The sequence below is a fragment of the Spea bombifrons genome, chromosome 5 (genome assembly GCF_027358695.1).
Source record: "Spea bombifrons isolate aSpeBom1 chromosome 5, aSpeBom1.2.pri, whole genome shotgun sequence".
In the NCBI taxonomy this organism is placed as follows: domain Eukaryota; kingdom Metazoa; phylum Chordata; class Amphibia; order Anura; family Pelobatidae; genus Spea; species Spea bombifrons.
Window position 1 is genome coordinate 82,940,096 of NC_071091.1, and position 20,908 is coordinate 82,961,003.

General features: G+C 38.4%; 15 non-coding genes across 15 annotated transcripts; all 15 read right to left on the minus strand.

Annotated features, from left to right (window-relative positions):
* Nucleotides 1–1,298: 1,298 nt before the first annotated feature.
* Nucleotides 1,299–1,371, minus strand: TRNAA-UGC (transfer RNA alanine (anticodon UGC)). Its single transcript has one exon. It is a non-coding gene; the product is annotated as a tRNA-Ala (tRNA).
* A 629-nt stretch (nucleotides 1,372–2,000) lies between these two features.
* Nucleotides 2,001–2,073, minus strand: TRNAA-AGC (transfer RNA alanine (anticodon AGC)). Its single transcript has one exon. It is a non-coding gene; the product is annotated as a tRNA-Ala (tRNA).
* A 1,719-nt stretch (nucleotides 2,074–3,792) lies between these two features.
* On the minus strand, nucleotides 3,793–3,865 carry TRNAA-UGC (transfer RNA alanine (anticodon UGC)). The gene has a single exon. It is a non-coding gene; the product is annotated as a tRNA-Ala (tRNA).
* A 629-nt stretch (nucleotides 3,866–4,494) lies between these two features.
* Nucleotides 4,495–4,567, minus strand: TRNAA-AGC (transfer RNA alanine (anticodon AGC)). Its single transcript has one exon. It is a non-coding gene; the product is annotated as a tRNA-Ala (tRNA).
* A 1,464-nt stretch (nucleotides 4,568–6,031) lies between these two features.
* On the minus strand, nucleotides 6,032–6,104 carry TRNAA-UGC (transfer RNA alanine (anticodon UGC)). The gene has a single exon. It is a non-coding gene; the product is annotated as a tRNA-Ala (tRNA).
* A 629-nt stretch (nucleotides 6,105–6,733) lies between these two features.
* On the minus strand, nucleotides 6,734–6,806 carry TRNAA-AGC (transfer RNA alanine (anticodon AGC)). Its single transcript has one exon. It is a non-coding gene; the product is annotated as a tRNA-Ala (tRNA).
* Nucleotides 6,807–8,693: 1,887 nt separating this feature from the next.
* Nucleotides 8,694–8,766, minus strand: TRNAA-AGC (transfer RNA alanine (anticodon AGC)). Its single transcript has one exon. It is a non-coding gene; the product is annotated as a tRNA-Ala (tRNA).
* A 1,697-nt stretch (nucleotides 8,767–10,463) lies between these two features.
* Nucleotides 10,464–10,536, minus strand: TRNAA-UGC (transfer RNA alanine (anticodon UGC)). Its single transcript has one exon. It is a non-coding gene; the product is annotated as a tRNA-Ala (tRNA).
* A 629-nt stretch (nucleotides 10,537–11,165) lies between these two features.
* Nucleotides 11,166–11,238, minus strand: TRNAA-AGC (transfer RNA alanine (anticodon AGC)). Its single transcript has one exon. It is a non-coding gene; the product is annotated as a tRNA-Ala (tRNA).
* Nucleotides 11,239–12,957: 1,719 nt separating this feature from the next.
* Nucleotides 12,958–13,030, minus strand: TRNAA-UGC (transfer RNA alanine (anticodon UGC)). The gene has a single exon. It is a non-coding gene; the product is annotated as a tRNA-Ala (tRNA).
* Nucleotides 13,031–13,659: 629 nt separating this feature from the next.
* On the minus strand, nucleotides 13,660–13,732 carry TRNAA-AGC (transfer RNA alanine (anticodon AGC)). The gene has a single exon. It is a non-coding gene; the product is annotated as a tRNA-Ala (tRNA).
* A 1,464-nt stretch (nucleotides 13,733–15,196) lies between these two features.
* On the minus strand, nucleotides 15,197–15,269 carry TRNAA-UGC (transfer RNA alanine (anticodon UGC)). The gene has a single exon. It is a non-coding gene; the product is annotated as a tRNA-Ala (tRNA).
* Nucleotides 15,270–15,898: 629 nt separating this feature from the next.
* On the minus strand, nucleotides 15,899–15,971 carry TRNAA-AGC (transfer RNA alanine (anticodon AGC)). The gene has a single exon. It is a non-coding gene; the product is annotated as a tRNA-Ala (tRNA).
* Nucleotides 15,972–17,507: 1,536 nt separating this feature from the next.
* On the minus strand, nucleotides 17,508–17,580 carry TRNAA-CGC (transfer RNA alanine (anticodon CGC)). The gene has a single exon. It is a non-coding gene; the product is annotated as a tRNA-Ala (tRNA).
* A 629-nt stretch (nucleotides 17,581–18,209) lies between these two features.
* TRNAA-AGC (transfer RNA alanine (anticodon AGC)) lies at nucleotides 18,210–18,282 on the minus strand. The gene has a single exon. It is a non-coding gene; the product is annotated as a tRNA-Ala (tRNA).
* Between the last annotated feature and the right edge of the window lie 2,626 nt (nucleotides 18,283–20,908).

Here is a 20,908-nt window from a genome sequence, read left to right on the forward strand (position 1 = left end):
CCCATTATGGTGATGAAGACATCACGAACCCATTATGATGTCATCATGATGTCATCATGAACCCATTATGATGATGTCATCATGAACCCATTATGATGTTGTCATGATGATGTTATCCTGAACCCATTATGATGTCATCATGAACCCATTGTGATGATGTCATCATGAACCTATTATGATGTCATCATGAACCCATTATGATGTCATCATGAACCCATTATGATGATGAAGTCATCACGAACCCATTATGATGTCATCATGATGATGTCATCATGAACCTATTGTGATGATGTCATCATGAACCCATTATGATGTCATCACGATGATGTCATCACGAACACATTATGATGTCATCATGATGATGTCATCATGAACCGATTATGATGTCATCATGAACCCTTTATGATGATTAAGTCATCACGAACCCATTATGATGTCATCATGATGATGTCATCATGAACCTATTGTGATGATGTCATCATGAACCAACTATGATATCATCACGATGATGTCAACACGAACACATTATGATGTCATGATGATGTCATCACGGACCCATTATGATGTCATCATGATGATGTTATCACGAACCCATTATGATGTCATCATGATGATGTCATCACGAACCCATTATGATGTCATCATGATGATGTCATCACGAACCCATTATGATGCTGTAATCATGATCCCACTATGATTTCGTCATGATGATGTCATCATGAACCCATTGTAATGAAGTCACCACGAACCCATTATGATGTCATCATGATGATGTCATCATGAACCCATTATGATGTCATCATGAACCCTTTATGATGATGTCATCACGAACCCTTCATGATGTCGTCATGATAATGTCATCATAAACCCATTATGATGATGAAGTCATCATGAACCCATTATGATGTCATCATGATGATGTCATCATGAACCCATTGTGATGATGTCATCATGAACCCATTATGATATTGCCATGATGATGTCAGGGAAACATGATGACACAGGGAAACAGTGTATTTGCTTCATGTAATGTACCATTAAGCTTGCTGCTTGTACTGCTCTAATTACACATGAAACCAAGAAAACACTTAGAGAACACGGGCATTGAACCTACTATCCCTCGCATGCTAAGCGAGCACACCACCATTTGAACTAAATCCCCTTTGTATTCTACAGTTATTCGTGAAGTTGAAAAATCTGTGGGAAAGCATAGGGTCTATATAGTTTGTTTCCCTCCAATTTATTGCCAGCGTTAAGCACAACATTATTGAAAATTTATAAAGTATAAATAAAGTAACTGGAGAATGCGGGCATCGATCCCGCTACCTCTCGCATGCAAAGCGAGCGCTCTACCATTTGAGCTAATTCCCCTACATAGAGTGGCATGTTTTAGGTGAAACAGGGAAACAGTGTATTTGCTGCATGTAATGTACTGATGGGCTTGCTGCATGTACTGTTCTAATTACACATGAAACCAAGAAAACACTTGAAAAGCACATGAAAAGTCTGTGGGAAATCATAAGGTCTATATAGTTTGTTTCCCTCCAATTTATTGCCATCATAAGGTCTATATAGTTTGTTTCCCTCCAATTTATTGCCAGCGTTAAGCACAACATTATTGAAAATTTATAAAGTATAAATAAAGTAACTGGAGAATGCGGGCATCGATCCCGCTACCTCTCACATGCGAAGTGAGCGCTCTACCATTTGAGCTAATTCCCTTACACAGAATGGCATGTTTTAGGTGAAACAGGGAAACAGTGTATTTGCTGCATGTAATGTACTGATGGGCTTGCTGCATGTACTGTTCTAATTACACATGAAACCAAGAAAACACTTGAAAAGCACATGAAAAATCTGTGGGAAATCATAAGGTCTATATAGTTTGTTTCCCTCCAATTTATTGCCAGCATACGGTCTATATAGTTTGTTTCCCTCCAATTTATTGCCAGCGTTAAGCACAACATTATTGAAAATTTATAAAGTATAAATAAAGTAACTGGAGAATGCGGGCATCGATCCCGCTACCTCTCGCATGCTAAGCGAGCGCTCTACCATTTGAGCTAATTCCCCTACACTGAGTCCATTGTTTTAGGTGAAACAGGGAAACAGTGTATTTGCTGCATGCAATGTACTGATGGGCTTACTGCATGTACTGCTCAAATTACACATGAAACCAAGAAAACACTTGAAAAGCACATGTAAAATCTGTGGGAAAGCATAAGGTCTATATAGTTTGTTTCCCTCCAATTTATTGCCAGCGTGTCATCATGAACCCATTATGGTGATGAAGACATCACGAACCCATTATGATGTCATCATGATGTCATCATGAACCCATTATGATGATGTCATCATGAACCCATTATGATGTTGTCATGATGATGTTATCCTGAACCCATTATGATGTCATCATGAACCCATTGTGATGATGTCATCATGAACCTATTATGATGTCATCATGAACCCATTATGATGTCATCATGAACCCATTATGATGATGAAGTCATCACGAACCCATTATGATGTCATCATGATGATGTCATCATGAACCTATTGTGATGATGTCATCATGAACCCATTATGATGTCATCACGATGATGTCATCACGAACACATTATGATGTCATCATGATGATGTCATCATGAACCCATTATGATGTCATCATGATGATGTCATCATGAACCGATTATGATGTCATCATGAACCCTTTATGATGATGAAGTCATCACGAACCCATTATGATGTCATCATGATGATGTCATCATGAACCTATTGTGATGATGTCATCATGAACCCACTATGATATTATCACGATGATGTCATCACGAACACATTATGATGTCATCATGATGATGTCATCATGAACCCATTATGATGTCATCATGATGATGTCATCATGAACCCATTATGATGTCAACATGAACCCTTTATGATGATGAAGTCATCACGAACCCATTATGATGTCATCATGATGATGTCATCATGAACCTATTGTGATGATGTCATCATGAACCCACTATGATATCATCACGATGATGTCATCACGAACACATTATGATGTCATGATGATGTCATCACGGACCCATTATGATGTCATCATGATGATGTCATCACGAACCCATTATGATGTCATCATGATGATGTCATCACGAACCCATTATGATGCTGTAATCATGATCCCACTATGATTTCGTCATGATGATGTCATCATGAACCCATTGTAATGAAGTCACTACGAACCCATTATGATGTCATCATGATGATGTCATCATGAACCCATTATGATGTCATCATGAACCCTTTATGATGATGTCATCACGAACCCTTCATGATGTCGTCATGATAATGTCATCATAAACCCATTATGATGATGAAGTCATCATGAACCCATTATGATGTCATCATGATGATGTCATCATGAACCCATTGTGATGATGTCATCATGAACCCATTATGATATTGCCATGATGATGTCAGGGAAACATGATGAAACAGGGAAACAGTGTATTTGCTTAATGTAATGTACCATTAAGCTTGCTGCTTGTACTGCTCTAATTACACATGAAACCAAGAAAACACTTAGAGAACACGGTCATTGAACCAACTACCCCTCGCATGCTAAGCGAGCACACCACCATTTGAACTAAATCCCCTTTGTATTCTACAGTTATTCGTGAAGTTGAAAAATCTGTGGGAAAGCATAGGGTCTATATAGTTTGTTTCCCTCCAATTTATTGCCAGCGTTAAGCACAACATTATTGAAAATTTATAAAGTATAAATAAAGTAACTGGAGAATGCGGGCATCGATCCCGCTACCTCTCGCATGCAAAGCGAGCGCTCTACCATTTGAGCTAATTCCCCTACATAGAGTGGCATGTTTTAGGTGAAACAGGGAAACAGTGTATTTGCTGCATGTAATGTACTGATGGGCTTGCTGCATGTACTGTTCTAATTACACATGAAACCAAGAAAACACTTGAAAAGCACATGAAAAGTCTGTGGGAAATCATAAGGTCTATATAGTTTGTTTCCCTCCAATTTATTGCCATCATAAGGTCTATATAGTTTGTTTCCCTCCAATTTATTGCCAGCGTTAAGCACAACATTATTGAAAATTTATAAAGTATAAATAAAGTAACTGGAGAATGCGGGCATCGATCCCGCTACCTCTCACATGCTAAGCGAGCGCTCTACCATTTGAGCTAATTCCCTTACACAGAATGGCATGTTTTAGGTGAAACAGGGAAACAGTGTATTTGCTGCATGTAATGTACTGATGGGCTTGCTGCATGTACTGTTCTAATTACACATGAAACCAAGAAAACACTTGAAAAGCACATGAAAAATCTGTGGGAAATCATAAGGTCTATATAGTTTGTTTCCCTCCAATTTATTGCCAGCATACGGTCTATATAGTTTGTTTCCCTCCAATTTATTGCCAGCGTTAAGCACAACATTATTGAAAATTTATAAAGTATAAATAAAGTAACTGGAGAATGCGGGCATCGATCCCGCTACCTCTCGCATGCTAAGCGAGCGCTCTACCATTTGAGCTAATTCCCCTACACTGAGTCCATTGTTTTAGGTGAAACAGGGAAACAGTGTATTTGCTGCATGCAATGTACTGATGGGCTTACTGCATGTACTGCTCAAATTACACATGAAACCAAGAAAACACTTGAAAAGCACATGTAAAATCTGTGGGAAAGCATAAGGTCTATATAGTTTGTTTCCCTCCAATTTATTGCCAGCGTGTCATCATGAACCCATTATGGTGATGAAGACATCACGAACCCATTATGATGTCATCATGATGTCATCATGAACCCATTATGATGATGTCATCATGAACCCATTATGATGTTGTCATGATGATGTTATCCTGAACCCATTATGATGTCATCATGAACCCATTGTGATGATGTCATCATGAACCTATTATGATGTCATCATGAACCCATTATGATGTCATCATGAACCCATTATGATGATGAAGTCATCACGAACCCATTATGATGTCATCATGATGATGTCATCATGAACCTATTGTGATGATGTCATCATGAACCCATTATGATGTCATCACGATGATGTCATCACGAACACATTATGATGTCATCATGATGATGTCATCATGAACCCATTATGATGTCAACATGAACCCTTTATGATGATGAAGTCATCACGAACCCATTATGATGTCATCATGATGATGTCATCATGAACCTATTGTGATGATGTCATCATGAACCCACTATGATATCATCACGATGATGTCATCACGAACACATTATGATGTCATGATGATGTCATCACGGACCCATTATGATGTCATCATGATGATGTCATCACGAACCCATTATGATGTCATCATGATGATGTCATCACGAACCCATTATGATGCTGTAATCATGATCCCACTATGATTTCGTCATGATGATGTCATCATGAACCCATTGTAATGAAGTCACTACGAACCCATTATGATGTCATCATGATGATGTCATCATGAACCCATTATGATGTCATCATGAACCCTTTATGATGATGTCATCACGAACCCTTCATGATGTCGTCATGATAATGTCATCATAAACCCATTATGATGATGAAGTCATCATGAACCCATTATGATGTCATCATGATGATGTCATCATGAACCCATTGTGATGATGTCATCATGAACCCATTATGATATTGCCATGATGATGTCAGGGAAACATGATGAAACAGGGAAACAGTGTATTTGCTTCATGTAATGTACCATTAAGCTTGCTGCTTGTACTGCTCTAATTACACATGAAACCAAGAAAACACTTAGAGAACACGGTCATTGAACCAACTACCCCTCGCATGCTAAGCGAGCACACCACCATTTGAACTAAATCCCCTTTGTATTCTACAGTTATTCGTGAAGTTGAAAAATCTGTGGGAAAGCATAGGGTCTATATAGTTTGTTTCCCTCCAATTTATTGCCAGCGTTAAGCACAACATTATTGAAAATTTATAAAGTATAAATAAAGTAACTGGAGAATGCGGGCATCGATCCCGCTACCTCTCGCATGCAAAGCGAGCGCTCTACCATTTGAGCTAATTCCCCTACATAGAGTGACATGTTTTAGGTGAAACAGGGAAACAGTGTATTTGCTGCATGTAATGTACTGATGGGCTTGCTGCATGTACTGTTCTAATTACACATGAAACCAAGAAAACACTTGAAAAGCACATGAAAAGTCTGTGGGAAATCATAAGGTCTATATAGTTTGTTTCCCTCCAATTTATTGCCATCATAAGGTCTATATAGTTTGTTTCCCTCCAATTTATTGCCAGCGTTAAGCACAACATTATTGAAAATTTATAAAGTATAAATAAAGTAACTGGAGAATGCGGGCATCGATCCCGCTACCTCTCACATGCTAAGCGAGCGCTCTACCATTTGAGCTAATTCCCTTACACAGAATGGCATGTTTTAGGTGAAACAGGGAAACAGTGTATTTGCTGCATGTAATGTACTGATGGGCTTGCTGCATGTACTGTTCTAATTACACATGAAACCAAGAAAACACTTGAAAAGCACATGAAAAATCTGTGGGAAATCATAAGGTCTATATAGTTTGTTTCCCTCCAATTTATTGCCAGCATACGGTCTATATAGTTTGTTTCCCTCCAATTTATTGCCAGCGTTAAGCACAACATTATTGAAAATTTATAAAGTATAAATAAAGTAACTGGAGAATGCGGGCATCGATCCCGCTACCTCTCGCACGCTAAGCGAGCGCTCTACCATTTGAGCTAATTCCCCTACACTGAGTCTATTGTTTTAGGTGAAACAGGGAAACAGTGTATTTGCTGCATGCAATGTACTGATGGGCTTACTGCATGTACTGCTCAAATTACACATGAAACCAAGAAAACACTTGAAAACCACATGTAAAATCTGTGGGAAAGCATAAGGTCTATATAGTTTGTTTCCCTCCAATTTATTGCCAGCGTGTCATCATGAACCCATTATGGTGATGAAGACATCACGAACCCATTATGATGTCATCATGATGTCATCATGAACCCATTATGATGATGTCATCATGAACCCATTATGATGTTGTGATGATGATGTTATCCTGAACCCATTATGATGTCATCATGAACCCATTGTGATGATGTCATCATGAACCTATTATGATGTCATCATGAACCCATTATGATGTCATCATGAACCCATTATGATGATGAAGTCATCACGAACCCATTATGATGTCATCATGATGATGTCATCATGAACCTAATGTGATGATGTCATCATGAACCCATTATGATGTCATCACGATGATGTCATCACGAACACATTATGATGTCATCATGATGATGTCATCATGAACCCATTATGATGTCATCATGATGATGTCATCATGAACCGATTATGATGTCATCATGAACCCTTTATGATGATGAAGTCATCACGAACCCATTATGATGTCATCATGATGATGTCATCATGAACCTATTGTGATGATGTCATCATGAACCCACTATGATATCATCACGATGATGTCATCACGAACACATTATGATGTCATGATGATGTCATCACGGACCCATTATGATGTCATCATGATGATGTCATCACGAACCCATTATGATGTCATCATGATGATGTCATCACGAACCCATTATGATGTCATCATGATGATGTCATCACGAACCCATTATGATGCTGTAATCATGATCCCACTATGATTTCGTCATGATGATGTCATCATGAACCCATTGTAATGAAGTCACCACGAACCCATTATGATGTCATCATGATGATGTCATCATGAACCCATTATGATGTCATCATGAACCCTTTATGATGATGTCATCATGAACCCTTCATGATGTCGTCATGATAATGTCATCATGAACCCATTATGATGATGAAGTCATCATGAACCCATTATGATGACATCATGATGATGTCATCATGAACCCATTGTGATGATGTCATCATGAACCCATTATGATATTGCCATGATGATGTCAGGGAAACATGATGACACAGGGAAACAGTGTATTTGCTTCATGTAATGTACCATTAAGCTTGCTGCTTGTACTGCTCTAATTACACATGAAACCAAGAAAACACTTAGAGAACACGGGCATTGAACCTACTATCCCTCGCATGCTAAGCGAGCACACCACCATTTGAACTAAATCCCCTTTGTATTCTACAGTTATTCGTGAAGTTGAAAAATCTGTGGGAAAGCATAGGGTCTATATAGTTTGTTTCCCTCCAATTTATTGCCAGCGTTAAGCACAACATTATTGAAAATTTATAAAGTATAAATAAAGTAACTGGAGAATGCGGGCATCGATCCTGCTACCTCTCGCATGCAAAGCGAGCGCTCTACCATTTGAGCTAATTCCCCTACATAGAGTGGCACGTTTTAGGTGAAACAGGGAAACAGTGTATTTGCTGCATGTAATGTACTGATGGTCTTGCTGCATGTACTGTTCTAATAACACATGAAACCAAGAAAACACTTGAAAAGCACATGAAAAATCTGTGGGAAATCATAAGGTCTATATAGTTTGTTTCCCTCCAATTTATTGCCATCATAAGGTCTATATAGTTTGTTTCCCTCCAATTTATTGCCAGCGTTAAGCACAACATTATTGAAAATTTATAAAGTATAAATAAAGTAACTGGAGAATGCGGGCATCGATCCCGCTACCTCTCGCATGCTAAGCGAGCGCTCTACCATTTGAGCTAATTCCCCTACACTGAGTCCATTGTTTTAGGTGAAACAGGGAAACAGTGTATTTGCTGCATGTAAAGTACTGATGGGCTTACTGCATGTACTGCTCAAATTACACATGAAACCAAGAAAACACTTGAAAAGCACATGTAAAATCTGTGGGAAAGCATAAGGTCTATATAGTTTGTTTCCCTCCAATTTATTGCCAGCGTGTCATCATGAACCCATTATGGTGATGAAGACATCACGAACCCATTATGATGTCATCATGATGTCATCATGAACCCATTATGATGATGTCATCATGAACCCATTATGATGTTGTCATGATGATGTTATCCTGAACCCATTATGATGTCATCATGTACCCATTGTGATGATGTCATCATGAACCTATTATGATGTCATCATGAACCCATTATGATGATGAAGTCATCACGAACCCATTATGATGTCATCATGATGATGTCATCATGAACCTATTGTGATGATGTCATCATGAACCCATTATGATGTCATCACGATGATGTCATCACGAACACATTATGATGTCATCATGATGATGTCATCATGAACCCATTATGATGTCATCATGATGATGTCATCATGAACCGATTATGATGTCATCATGAACCCTTTATGATGATGAAGTCATCACGAACCCATTATGATGTCATCATGATGATGTCATCATGAACCTATTGTGATGATGTCATCATGAACCCACTATGATATTATCACGATGATGTCATCACGAACACATTATGATGTCATCATGATGATGTCATCATGAACCCATTATGATGTCATCATGATGATGTCATCATGAACCCATTATGATGTCAACATGAACCCTTTATGATGATGAAGTCATCACGAACCCATTATGATGTCATCATGATGATGTCATCATGAACCTATTGTGATGATGTCATCATGAACCCACTATGATATCATCACGATGATGTCATCACGAACACATTATGATGTCATGATGATGTCATCACGGACCCATTATGATGTCATCATGATGATGTCATCACGAACCCATTATGATGTCATCATGATGATGTCATCACGAACCCATTATGATGCTGTAATCATGATCCCACTATGATTTCGTCATGATGATGTCATCATGAACCCATTGTAATGAAGTCACTACGAACCCATTATGATGTCATCATGATGATGTCATCATGAACCCATTATGATGTCATCATGAACCCTTTATGATGATGTCATCACGAACCCTTCATGATGTCGTCATGATAATGTCATCATAAACCCATTATGATGATGAAGTCATCATGAACCCATTATGATGTCATCATGATGATGTCATCATGAACCCATTGTGATGATGTCATCATGAACCCATTATGATATTGCCATGATGATGTCAGGGAAACATGATGAAACAGGGAAACAGTGTATTTGCTTCATGTAATGTACCATTAAGCTTGCTGCTTGTACTGCTCTAATTACACATGAAACCAAGAAAACACTTAGAGAACACGGTCATTGAACCAACTACCCCTCGCATGCTAAGCGAGCACACCACCATTTGAACTAAATCCCCTTTGTATTCTACAGTTATTCGTGAAGTTGAAAAATCTGTGGGAAAGCATAGGGTCTATATAGTTTGTTTCCCTCCAATTTATTGCCAGCGTTAAGCACAACATTATTGAAAATTTATAAAGTATAAATAAAGTAACTGGAGAATGCGGGCATCGATCCCGCTACCTCTCGCATGCAAAGCGAGCGCTCTACCATTTGAGCTAATTCCCCTACATAGAGTGGCATGTTTTAGGTGAAACAGGGAAACAGTGTATTTGCTGCATGTAATGTACTGATGGGCTTGCTGCATGTACTGTTCTAATTACACATGAAACCAAGAAAACACTTGAAAAGCACATGAAAAGTCTGTGGGAAATCATAAGGTCTATATAGTTTGTTTCCCTCCAATTTATTGCCATCATAAGGTCTATATAGTTTGTTTCCCTCCAATTTATTGCCAGCGTTAAGCACAACATTATTGAAAATTTATAAAGTATAAATAAAGTAACTGGAGAATGCGGGCATCGATCCCGCTACCTCTCACATGCGAAGTGAGCGCTCTACCATTTGAGCTAATTCCCTTACACAGAATGGCATGTTTTAGGTGAAACAGGGAAACAGTGTATTTGCTGCATGTAATGTACTGATGGGCTTGCTGCATGTACTGTTCTAATTACACATGAAACCAAGAAAACACTTGAAAAGCACATGAAAAATCTGTGGGAAATCATAAGGTCTATATAGTTTGTTTCCCTCCAATTTATTGCCAGCATACGGTCTATATAGTTTGTTTCCCTCCAATTTATTGCCAGCGTTAAGCACAACATTATTGAAAATTTATAAAGTATAAATAAAGTAACTGGAGAATGCGGGCATCGATCCCGCTACCTCTCGCATGCTAAGCGAGCGCTCTACCATTTGAGCTAATTCCCCTACACTGAGTCCATTGTTTTAGGTGAAACAGGGAAACAGTGTATTTGCTGCATGCAATGTACTGATGGGCTTACTGCATGTACTGCTCAAATTACACATGAAACCAAGAAAACACTTGAAAAGCACATGTAAAATCTGTGGGAAAGCATAAGGTCTATATAGTTTGTTTCCCTCCAATTTATTGCCAGCGTGTCATCATGAACCCATTATGGTGATGAAGACATCACGAACCCATTATGATGTCATCATGATGTCATCATGAACCCATTATGATGATGTCATCATGAACCCATTATGATGTTGTCATGATGATGTTATCCTGAACCCATTATGATGTCATCATGAACCCATTGTGATGATGTCATCATGAACCTATTATGATGTCATCATGAACCCATTATGATGTCATCATGAACCCATTATGATGATGAAGTCATCACGAACCCATTATGATGTCATCATGATGATGTCATCATGAACCTATTGTGATGATGTCATCATGAACCCATTATGATGTCATCACGATGATGTCATCACGAACACATTATGATGTCATCATGATGATGTCATCATGAACCCATTATGATGTCATCATGATGATGTCATCATGAACCGATTATGATGTCATCATGAACCCTTTATGATGATGAAGTCATCACGAACCCATTATGATGTCATCATGATGATGTCATCATGAACCTATTGTGATGATGTCATCATGAACCCACTATGATATTATCACGATGATGTCATCACGAACACATTATGATGTCATCATGATGATGTCATCATGAACCCATTATGATGTCATCATGATGATGTCATCATGAACCCATTATGATGTCAACATGAACCCTTTATGATGATGAAGTCATCACGAACCCATTATGATGTCATCATGATGATGTCATCATGAACCTATTGTGATGATGTCATCATGAACCCACTATGATATCATCACGATGATGTCATCACGAACACATTATGATGTCATGATGATGTCATCACGGACCCATTATGATGTCATCATGATGATGTCATCACGAACCCATTATGATGTCATCATGATGATGTCATCACGAACCCATTATGATGCTGTAATCATGATCCCACTATGATTTCGTCATGATGATGTCATCATGAACCCATTGTAATGAAGTCACTACGAACCCATTATGATGTCATCATGATGATGTCATCATGAACCCATTATGATGTCATCATGAACCCTTTATGATGATGTCATCACGAACCCTTCATGATGTCGTCATGATAATGTCATCATAAACCCATTATGATGATGAAGTCATCATGAACCCATTATGATGTCATCATGATGATGTCATCATGAACCCATTGTGATGATGTCATCATGAACCCATTATGATATTGCCATGATGATGTCAGGGAAACATGATGAAACAGGGAAACAGTGTATTTGCTTCATGTAATGTACCATTAAGCTTGCTGCTTGTACTGCTCTAATTACACATGAAACCAAGAAAACACTTAGAGAACACGGTCATTGAACCAACTACCCCTCGCATGCTAAGCGAGCACACCACCATTTGAACTAAATCCCCTTTGTATTCTACAGTTATTCGTGAAGTTGAAAAATCTGTGGGAAAGCATAGGGTCTATATAGTTTGTTTCCCTCCAATTTATTGCCAGCGTTAAGCACAACATTATTGAAAATTTATAAAGTATAAATAAAGTAACTGGAGAATGCGGGCATCGATCCCGCTACCTCTCGCATGCAAAGCGAGCGCTCTACCATTTGAGCTAATTCCCCTACATAGAGTGGCATGTTTTAGGTGAAACAGGGAAACAGTGTATTTGCTGCATGTAATGTACTGATGGGCTTGCTGCATGTACTGTTCTAATTACACATGAAACCAAGAAAACACTTGAAAAGCACATGAAAAGTCTGTGGGAAATCATAAGGTCTATATAGTTTGTTTCCCTCCAATTTATTGCCATCATAAGGTCTATATAGTTTGTTTCCCTCCAATTTATTGCCAGCGTTAAGCACAACATTATTGAAAATTTATAAAGTATAAATAAAGTAACTGGAGAATGCGGGCATCGATCCCGCTACCTCTCACATGCTAAGCGAGCGCTCTACCATTTGAGCTAATTCCCTTACACAGAATGGCATGTTTTAGGTGAAACAGGGAAACAGTGTATTTGCTGCATGTAATGTACTGATGGGCTTGCTGCATGTACTGTTCTAATTACACATGAAACCAAGAAAACACTTGAAAAGCACATGAAAAATCTGTGGGAAATCATAAGGTCTATATAGTTTGTTTCCCTCCAATTTATTGCCAGCATACGGTCTATATAGTTTGTTTCCCTCCAATTTATTGCCAGCGTTAAGCACAACATTATTGAAAATTTATAAAGTATAAATAAAGTAACTGGAGAATGCGGGCATCGATCCCGCTACCTCTCGCATGCTAAGCGAGCGCTCTACCATTTGAGCTAATTCCCCTACACTGAGTCCATTGTTTTAGGTGAAACAGGGAAACAGTGTATTTGCTGCATGCAATGTACTGATGGGCTTACTGCATGTACTGCTCAAATTACACATGAAACCAAGAAAACACTTGAAAAGCACATGTAAAATCTGTGGGAAAGCATAAGGTCTATATAGTTTGTTTCCCTCCAATTTATTGCCAGCGTGTCATCATGAACCCATTATGGTGATGAAGACATCACGAACCCATTATGATGTCATCATGATGTCATCATGAACCCATTATGATGATGTCATCATGAACCCATTATGATGTTGTCATGATGATGTTATCCTGAACCCATTATGATGTCATCATGAACCCATTGTGATGATGTCATCATGAACCTATTATGATGTCATCATGAACCCATTATGATGTCATCATGAACCCATTATGATGATGAAGTCATCACGAACCCATTATGATGTCATCATGATGATGTCATCATGAACCTATTGTGATGATGTCATCATGAACCCATTATGATGTCATCACGATGATGTCATCACGAACACATTATGATGTCATCATGATGATGTCATCATGAACCCATTATGATGTCAACATGAACCCTTTATGATGATGAAGTCATCACGAACCCATTATGATGTCATCATGATGATGTCATCATGAACCTATTGTGATGATGTCATCATGAACCCACTATGATATCATCACGATGATGTCATCACGAACACATTATGATGTCATGATGATGTCATCACGGACCCATTATGATGTCATCATGATGATGTCATCACGAACCCATTATGATGTCATCATGATGATGTCATCACGAACCCATTATGATGCTGTAATCATGATCCCACTATGATTTCGTCATGATGATGTCATCATGAACCCATTGTAATGAAGTCACTACGAACCCATTATGATGTCATCATGATGATGTCATCATGAACCCATTATGATGTCATCATGAACCCTTTATGATGATGTCATCACGAACCCTTCATGATGTCGTCATGATAATGTCATCATAAACCCATTATGATGATGAAGTCATCATGAACCCATTATGATGTCATCATGATGATGTCATCATGAACCCATTGTGATGATGTCATCATGAACCCATTATGATATTGCCATGATGATGTCAGGGAAACATGATGAAACAGGGAAACAGTGTATTTGCTTCATGTAATGTACCATTAAGCTTGCTGCTTGTACTGCTCTAATTACACATGAAACCAAGAAAACACTTAGAGAACACGGTCATTGAACCAACTACCCCTCGCATGCTAAGCGAGCACACCACCATTTGAACTAAATCCCCTTTGTATTCTACAGTTATTCGTGAAGTTGAAAAATCTGTGGGAAAGCATAGGGTCTATATAGTTTGTTTCCCTCCAATTTATTGCCAGCGTTAAGCACAACATTATTGAAAATTTATAAAGTATAAATAAAGTAACTGGAGAATGCGGGCATCGATCCCGCTACCTCTCGCATGCAAAGCGAGCGCTCTACCATTTGAGCTAATTCCCCTACATAGAGTGACATGTTTTAGGTGAAACAGGGAAACAGTGTATTTGCTGCATGTAATGTACTGATGGGCTTGCTGCATGTACTGTTCTAATTACACATGAAACCAAGAAAACACTTGAAAAGCACATGAAAAGTCTGTGGGAAATCATAAGGTCTATATAGTTTGTTTCCCTCCAATTTATTGCCATCATAAGGTCTATATAGTTTGTTTCCCTCCAATTTATTGCCAGCGTTAAGCACAACATTATTGAAAATTTATAAAGTATAAATAAAGTAACTGGAGAATGCGGGCATCGATCCCGCTACCTCTCACATGCTAAGCGAGCGCTCTACCATTTGAGCTAATTCCCTTACACAGAATGGCATGTTTTAGGTGAAACAGGGAAACAGTGTATTTGCTGCATGTAATGTACTGATGGGCTTGCTGCATGTACTGTTCTAATTACACATGAAACCAAGAAAACACTTGAAAAGCACATGAAAAATCTGTGGGAAATCATAAGGTCTATATAGTTTGTTTCCCTCCAATTTATTGCCAGCATACGGTCTATATAGTTTGTTTCCCTCCAATTTATTGCCAGCGTTAAGCACAACATTATTGAAAATTTATAAAGTATAAATAAAGTAACTGGAGAATGCGGGCATCGATCCCGCTACCTCTCGCACGCTAAGCGAGCGCTCTACCATTTGAGCTAATTCCCCTACACTGAGTCTATTGTTTTAGGTGAAACAGGGAAACAGTGTATTTGCTGCATGCAATGTACTGATGGGCTTACTGCATGTACTGCTCAAATTACACATGAAACCAAGAAAACACTTGAAAACCACATGTAAAATCTGTGGGAAAGCATAAGGTCTATATAGTTTGTTTCCCTCCAATTTATTGCCAGCGTGTCATCATGAACCCATTATGGTGATGAAGACATCACGAACCCATTATGATGTCATCATGATGTCATCATGAACCCATTATGATGATGTCATCATGAACCCATTATGATGTTGTGATGATGATGTTATCCTGAACCCATTATGATGTCATCATGAACCCATTGTGATGATGTCATCATGAACCTATTATGATGTCATCATGAACCCATTATGATGTCATCATGAACCCATTATGATGATGAAGTCATCACGAACCCATTATGATGTCATCATGATGATGTCATCATGAACCTAATGTGATGATGTCATCATGAACCCATTATGATGTCATCACGATGATGTCATCACGAACACATTATGATGTCATCATGATGATGTCATCATGAACCCATTATGATGTCATCATGATGATGTCATCATGAACCGATTATGATGTCATCATGAACCCTTTATGATGATGAAGTCATCACGAACCCATTATGATGTCATCATGATGATGTCATCATGAACCTATTGTGATGATGTCATCATGAACCCACTATGATATCATCACGATGATGTCATCACGAACACATTCTGATGTCATGATGATGTCATCACGGACCCATTATGATGTCATCATGATGATGTCATCACGAACCCATTATGATGTCATCATGATGATGTCATCACGAACCCATTATGATGTCATCATGATGATGTCATCACGAACCCATTATGATGCTGTAATCATGATCCCACTATGATTTCGTCATGATGATGTCATCATGAACCCATTGTAATGAAGTCACCACGAACCCATTATGATGTCATCATGATGATGTCATCATGAACCCATTATGATGTCATCATGAACCCTTTATGATGATGTCATCACGAACCCTTCATGATGTCGTCATGATAATGTCATCATAAACCCATTATGATGATGAAGTCATCATGAACCCATTATGATGTCATCATGATGATGTCATCATGAACCCATTGTGATGATGTCATCATGAACCCATTATGATCTTGTCATGATGATGTCAGGGAAACATGATGAAACAGGGAAACAGTGTATTTTCTTCATGTAATGTACCATTAAGCTTGCTGCTTGTACTGCTCTAATTACACATGAAACCAAGAAAACACTTAGAGAACACGGTCATTGAACCAACTACCCCTCGCATGCTAAGCGAGCACACCACCATTTGAACTAAATCCCCTTTGTATTCTACAGTTATTCGTGAAGTTGAAAAATCTGTGGGAAAGCATAGGGTCTATACAGTTTGTTTCCCTCCAATTTATAGCCAGCGTTCAGCACAACATTATTGAAAATTTATAAAGTATAAATAAAGTAACTGGAGAATGCGGGCATCGATCCCGCTACCTCTCGCATGCGAAGCGAGCGCTCTACCATTTGAGCTAATTCCCCTACATAGAGTGGCATGTTTTAGGTGAAACAGGGAAACAGTGTATTTGCTGCATGTAATGTACTGATGGGCTTGCTGCATGTACTGTTCTAATTACACATGAAACCAAGAAAACACTTGAAAAGCACATGAAAAGTCTGTGGGAAATCATAAGGTCTATATAGTTTGTTTCCCTCCAATTTATTGCCATCATAAGGTCTATATAGTTTGTTTCCCTCCAATTTATTGCCAGCGTTAAGCACAACATTATTGAAAATTTATAAAGTATAAATAAAGTAACTGGAGAATGTGGGCATCGATCCCGCTACCTCTCGCATGCTAAGCGAGCGGTCTACCATTTGAGCTAATTCCCCTACATAGAGTGGTGTGTTTTAGGTGAAACAGGGAAACAGTGTATTTGCTGCATGTAATGTACTGATGGGCTTGCTGCATGTACTGTTCTAATTACACATGAAACCAAGAAAACACTTGAAAAGCACATGAAAAATCTGTGGGAAATCATAAGGTCTATATAGTTTGTTTCCCTCCAATTTATTGCCAGCATACGGTCTATATAGTTTGTTTCCCTCCAATTTATTGCCAGCGTTAAGCACAACATTATTGAAAATTTATAAAGTATAAATAAAGTAACTGGAGAATGCGGGCATCGATCCCGCTACCTCTCGCATGCTAAGCGAGCGCTCTACCATTTGAGCTAATTCCCCTACACTGAGTCCATCGTTTTAGGTGAAACAGGGAAACAGTGTATTTGCTGCATGCAATGTACTGATGGGCTTACTGCATGTACTGCCCAAATTACACATGAAACCAAGAAAACACTTGAAAAGCACATGTAAAATCTGTGGGAAAGCATAAGGTCTATATAGTTTGTTTCCCTCCAATTTATTGCCAGCGTGTCATCATGAACCCATTATGGTGATGAAGACATCACGAACCCATTATGATGTCATCATGATGTCATCATGAACCCATTATGATGATGTCATCATGAACCCATTATGATGTTGTCATGATGATGTTATCCTGAACCCATTATGATGTCATCATGAACCCATTGTGATGATGTCATCATGAACCTGTTATGATGTCATCATGAACCCATTATGATGTCATCATGAACCCATTATGATGATGAAGTCATCACGAACCCATTATGATGTCATCATGATGATGTCATCATGAACCTATTGTGATGATGTCATCATGAACCCATTATGATGTCATCACGATGATGTCATCACGAACACATTATGATGTCATCATGATGATGTCATCATGAACCCATTATGATGTCATCATGATGATGTCATCATGAACCCATTATGATGTCAACATGAACCCTTTATGATGATGAAGTCATCACGAACCCATTATGATGTCAACATGATGATGTCATCATGAACCTATTGTGATGATGTCATCATGAACCCACTATGATATCATCACGATGATGTCATCACGAACACATTATGATGTCATGATGATGTCATCACGGACCCATTATGATGTCATCATGATGATGTCATCACGAACCCATTATGATGTCATCATGATGATGTCATCACGAACCCATTATGATGTCATCATGATGATGTCATCACGAACCCATTATGATGCTGTAATCATGATCCCACTATGATTTCGTCATGATGATGTCATCATGAACCCATTGTAATGAAGTCACCACGAACCCATTATGATGTCATCATGATGATGTCATCATGAACCCATTATGATGTCATCATGAACCCTTTATGATGATGTCATCACGAACCCTTCATGATGTCGTCATGATAATGTCATCATAAACCCATTATGATGATGAAGTCATCATGAACCCATTATGATGTCATCATGATGATGTCATCATGAACCCATTGTGATGATGTCATCATGAACCCATTATGATATTGCCATGATGATGTCAGGGAAACATGATGAAACAGGGAAACAGTGTATTTGCTTCATGTAATGTACCATTAAGCTTGCTGCTTGTACTGCTCTAATTACACATGAAACCAAGAAAACACTTAGAGAACACGGTCATTGAACCAACTACCCCTCGCATGCTAAGCGAGCACACCACCATTTGAACTAAATCCCCTTTGTATTCTACAGTTATTCGTGAAGTTGAAAAATCTGTGGGAAAGCATAGGGTCTATATAGTTTGTTTCCCTCCAATTTATTGCCAGCGTTAAGCACAACATTATTGAAAATTTATAAAGTATAAATAAACTAACTGGAGAATGCGGGCATCGATCCCGCTACCTCTCGCATGCAAAGCGAGCGCTTTACCATTTGAGCTAATTCCCCTACATAGAGTAGCATGTTTTAGGTGAAACAGGGAAACAGTGTATTTGCTGTATGTAATGTACTGATGGGCTTGCTGCATGTACTGTTCTAATTACACATGAAACCAAGAAAACACTTGAAAAGCACATGAAAAGTCTGTGGGAAATCATAAGGTCTATATAGTTTGTTTCCCTCCAATTTATTGCCATCATAAGGTCTATATAGTTTGTTTCCCTCCAATTTATTGCCAGCGTCATCATGAACCCATTATGATGTCATCACGATGATGTCATCACGAACACATTATGATGTCATCATGATGATGTCATCATGAACCCATTATGATGTCATCATGATGATGTCATCATGAACCGATTATGATGTCATCATGAACCCTTTATGATGATGAAGTCATCACGAACCCATTATGATGTCATCATGATGATGTCATCATGAACCTATTGTGATGATGTCATCATGAACCCACTATGATATCATCACGATGATGTCATCACGAACACATTATGATGTCATGATGATGTCATCACGGACCCATTATGATGTCATCATGATGATGTCATCACGAACCCATTATGATGTCATCATGATGATGTCATCACGAACCCATTATGATGTCATCATGATGATGTCATCACGAACCCATTATGATGCTGTAATCATGATCCCACTATGATTTCATCATGATTATGTCATCATGAACCCATTGTAATGAAGTCACCACGAACCCATCATGATGTCATCATGATGATGTCATCATGAACCCATTATGATGTCATCATGAACCCTTTATGATGATGTCATCACGAACCCTTCATGATGTCGTCATGATAATGTCATCATAAACCCATTATGATGATGAAGTCATCATGAACCCATTATGATGTCATCATGATGATGTCATCATGAACCCATTGTGATGATGTCATCATGAACCCATTATGATCTTGTCATGATGATGTCAGGGAAACATGATGAAACAGGGAAACAGTGTATTTGCTTCATGTAATGTACCATTAA